This window comes from Miscanthus floridulus, chromosome 17 (assembly GCF_019320115.1).
Source record: "Miscanthus floridulus cultivar M001 chromosome 17, ASM1932011v1, whole genome shotgun sequence".
NCBI lineage: Eukaryota > Viridiplantae > Streptophyta > Magnoliopsida > Poales > Poaceae > Miscanthus > Miscanthus floridulus.
This window is the reverse complement of record NC_089596.1, coordinates 49,842,434-49,847,107: the sequence shown is the minus strand read 5'-3', so window position 1 is coordinate 49,847,107 and position 4,674 is coordinate 49,842,434. Positions and strand designations below refer to the sequence as shown.

At 41.1% G+C, this 4,674-nt stretch overlaps 1 non-coding gene across 1 annotated transcript; it reads right to left on the bottom strand.

The window, feature by feature from the left end:
• Positions 1-4,273: 4,273 nt before the first annotated feature.
• LOC136519146 (small nucleolar RNA R71) lies at positions 4,274-4,380 on the bottom strand. The gene has a single exon (XR_010774708.1). It is a non-coding gene; the product is annotated as a small nucleolar RNA R71 (small nucleolar RNA).
• Positions 4,381-4,674: the final 294 nt, after the last annotated feature.

The following is a 4,674-nucleotide window of genomic DNA, read 5'->3' as shown; positions in this document are numbered from 1 at the left end:
GGACCATACCATTGTTGGCGCTTCTAACAAAGATTGAACGCATGCCTATCACTTAGCTAGCCAGATAACTCGTTCCAACTATGAAGCCGAGTAGCTCAACTCAGGCCAGGCCCCATTCTATAAAAGTGCACACTCTGAATGGTAGTAAGGATGTGTAGGGAACCAGACGTGAGCCCAAGGGCAAGCCAGGCCTGAACGTCCTAGCAGCTGGTTGTCCCAGACCGTGAAGCCATGAAATGTGGACTTGAGTTGTATCAAAGGTGACCTAAGGTGACCATTGATCTGGTCTGCCTAGGTTTGTGTTAGGAATAAATTCCCAGCTGGTTGAAATCGATTTGAATCACCATCTCTCCCGGACAGTGAGAAACTTGGCTAGTCCCAACATCGTAGTAATTGTATTATGGAATGTGATGGTTTGGATAAACAAGGAATTACTACACCGACTATGGTTACTATTGTATGCTCTTAAATGATATACCACATGTTTGGCATAGGTTAGTTGCTAATCTAGAGATGAATAGTTATAATTAACTTGATGACCAAAGTATAATTGTATAACTAAGTTAATCACTTTTTATGTAAAATGTTATCAAGCTACCTCCACTTATAAAGCCTTGCATAATCCTTGGATTCAATTTATTTCTGGTTTATGACAGGTAAGTCTAGCTAAGTACCTTCTCGTACTTAGGGTTTTATTCCCATTGTTGCGGATGGTACAATTTATCATGGCTATTGCAAGCACTGCTTCTGTCCTGCCATGGATGAGGAGTGAGCCCTGGGCAGGCATCTTTAATAATCCTTCTTATATGCTTTTGTGGATTGTGATCATGAGTTGGCACTGTATTTGAACTGTGATGCTAGTTTTGAACTTTAATTTGCTTCCACTACTATCTACCGAACTTGGTTTGTAATAACCTTATTTCATACTCTGATGAATAAACTATATTTGTGAACTTTATGTAACATGTGACATGTATGTGGAATCATGTACGATCTTGGTTGTATGTGGATCATTAATCGAGACCCATCGTGGTACTCGATGGACTACCTAGTTTATATGGGCTCAAGTATGACAGTGCGACCGCTTGCGGGATGCCATTGTACTTGTGCACTTATAAATTGGTTGGTTCTGCGATAGCCCCGATCACCGTCCACCTACCAAACATCCTTCCCGAGGCACGATGCCACTGGTGAAGCTTTTCCCAGTGAGCCCATGGCCACCTTCTCTATTCTGGCCGACACCGACGGTCACCATCCCATCGTCGTTCCCCTCTTCCCTTCCTTCTATCACTGACAGGTGGGATTAGGGCGTAACGGTGTCCCTGTTACCGCCATCCCCGTTTGTTAACTTCCCCTGCTCCTCCTCTCTATCACATGGGCCATGGTTCTGACTCTGTCCCGAGTTAACATGGCCATGGGTCCCACCTGTCACACACACCCCCACTACACATAGCGCTGGGTACACTAAGTAAAACGCTAGGTACACTCGGTTATTGCACACAGAATGTTAAAAAAACCTATTTTCCCGACTTAGAAGAATTCCCAGAAAATTTGTGAATAAACTAAATGCATTAAGGAAATTAGCCATGTAGTTTGCACCCATTTTCATGCAATAGAAAATGCATATAAAATTCTGCCTAGTTAATTAGCTATAGAATAAACTTCTAAAATTCATTACTTTTAAACCATAACTCGGTTTTGCATGAAACCACATCTAAAATTCATCTAAAATCAAACCCTACCATATGCACCTAGTGCCACCATATAGTTCTATGTTTGCTTTTGCCTTTTCTTTGATGGATAGTGGGAGTCTTTTGCGACCGACACGTCCGACAGATGATAATAATCGTCAGGAGGACGAAGATTTGTTAAAATTTGTTAAACCTAAAGTAAACCCTGACATGGGGCGAGTGGTGGTAAACTATGGAGGTAGTTTATCATGGTAGGATTGCCTGGATAGGGTTCCTGTGGGACATACTCACATCGGTCACATCAGCACCGGTTCGTAGTCCCTCTCGCCTAGTGAGTCTTTTTGTACAACCACATGTCAACATGGGTAGGCTTGATCCCACACCCCATTAGATAGAAGTATAGTTTCTACTAGGAGGCCGATGTAGGCAATGGAAGATTAGGAGCCAGAACGGGGGATAGGTTTTCTTCCATGTCTAGTTGGCGTGAATGCTATGTGATCTTCCACGTTAAGCGTTAGGTTTTTAGGCCACGTTCGAGCCACTATTTTCTTGGCCATGTGTTGATGGTAGTTATCATCCAACATAAATAGTCAACTTGTATAAATACATAAAAAGGATCACCAACATAAACTTAGGGATTTAAACTAATAATTTCCATGAGTTTTGGTGAATCTATGTTTTTAGCAGGGTTATTTTAGAAAATTGTCAAGGAGGATCAAATCGTCAAATAAAATCATGCTTATCCAGAGCAAAATCAACTCTAGAAGGACACTAGAAGCCATGCCATTGAAGTAGAGGCAGGAGGCTGCCAGATGGGGCTGGCTAGCCCCACCTGTAGGCCACCCACCCACTGGGCCCACCTGTCATGCTTTGCTTTGACATCGGTTCCTCCATCGCCTCCTAGATTGCATCTACGTAGTTCTTTCAAGTTAGTTTGATCCAAGGGCTTAGGTTTGATGCTTCGGCCAATATAACCAGCCCCTGCCCCCCTCTAGAGTAGGCTGCCATAAGTCAAGAGTAGACTAGAAATTAGGGTCTCCAAAGAGAAGAGAATAGAGCTCCAATTCTTTAAAGTTCTAGTATAGGCTGCTAGCAAGGTTCAAGTAGAGTTTGGGCTATTGCTCAGGATTCTGGATCTGTCGTCTGGAGACTGGTATAGCCATTGTATCTCTTTATTTAAGATGTTGTGCTACTTCAATATTATCTTGCTATTTATTATGTTCCTAGTTTGCTCTAGTAATATGCTTGATATAGTTATGATTGATGATGAATATATGCATATGTTCGCAAAGCTCTCAACTTAGTTCTCGAGGGAGTTAAGTGGTTGATATTATGTAAGCATGGTGCTTAGATATTGTTTGCCTATGGATGCATTCTACACTCTGGGTCATGTGGTAGATCACGGATATGACACTCCCATTGAGTCCTTTGTAGTCCACTCCCCATTTGTAAAGCATGTAGAATGAGATTGCGAAGGAAGAGAAGCTATGTTCTTATTCTTCCTTAGTAATGTTCCTTGTGCATAGATCCAAAGTTAGTTATACTATAGATGATAGTGTATATAGTTGGATGTACAACAGACTTAGTAGATAAGTAATGACTTAGGGATCTTTTGCTCTTAATGAATCTCCTGCTTAGCCTTCCTACATTTTATGAGTATCAATTTCTATCTCTGGAATACCATTATTACCTTACTCTTATCATTTGTTTATCATTTGACTTACCCTTGTCATAGCATGAGAGTGGTTTTATCACAAGTATATATATTTATCAATATCTCTATGCCAACACAACCCCATAGCTTCTCCCTGTGGATAAAATATAAATAACGATACTTGGTATACTCCCGGGCGAAATGCTACAATGGTAAATTATCTGTGCGCTAGCAGATGCCTTATATATATAGTTTACAAGTGTTCCCATAATTACCAACAACGCATTTCTAGCATCATGCTAGGGAGGACAACTTAGTTAAGAGTGATGCTAAGAAATGTCAACAAGCATTTCTGGTGTCGTTGCCAAGGAGGGGCACATGGCTAAGAGAATTGACCAAATAAATACTTACTGATAAAATGATAACCTTCGCTTTGGCAGGCTTACCCTTTTTTGTCTTTGTTCATATCTTACACAGGGTATTACAGATTGGTTGTGATTCAATAAATTCCAACAATCAGAATTGACCATAGTAAGAGGAAGCTTAACATTAGTTTCTAAAGCCATGGTTGACAAGACTCTGCATGCATTCTCTGCTCCAAGCACTGAGAACATTCGCACTAGACCAACACTCAAAACTGATAATCTTGAGTTTGAGCTCAAGCCAAGACTCATCAACATGGTGCAAGCTACCCCATTCAGCGGAAAGGCACATGAAGATGCTAGTGCTCATCTTTAGAATTTCCTAGATATAAGTAGCACGGTCGTCGTCAAGGACATTGCTCAAGAAATCATACTACTCCGCCTCTTCCCATTCTCACTTGTGGAAGAGCGAAGCAATGGTTCTACACCAACAAGGATAACATCAATACATGGGCAAAGTGTTCAAAGGCCTTTCTAGAAAAGTTTTTCCCTATAGGCAAGACCAATGCCTTAAGAGGAAAGATTTCAAATTTCCAACAGCAGAAAGGAGAGACCATTCCAGAAGCATGGGAATGTTTTCAATAATATGTTTCAGAATGCCCACCTCATGGAATGGAAGATTGGTTGCTCCTACAAAGTTTCTACCATGGATTAACTCAGAAAGCCCATGAACAACTCGATGCCACTGCTAGAGGATCATTTATGTCACTCACCCATGGAAAAGCTAAAACTTTTATTGAAAAGATAGCCACTAATCAAGGCTGGTCATCATGCAATATTCAATAATCCAATAAGAGTGTAGAAGTACCAGAAGAGGTGTGTGCACTATCAACCAAGATGGACGTACTATTGAATTGGCTCGAACAGCGAGACAATTACAAGAAAGATCGTTAGGCCATTCAAGATG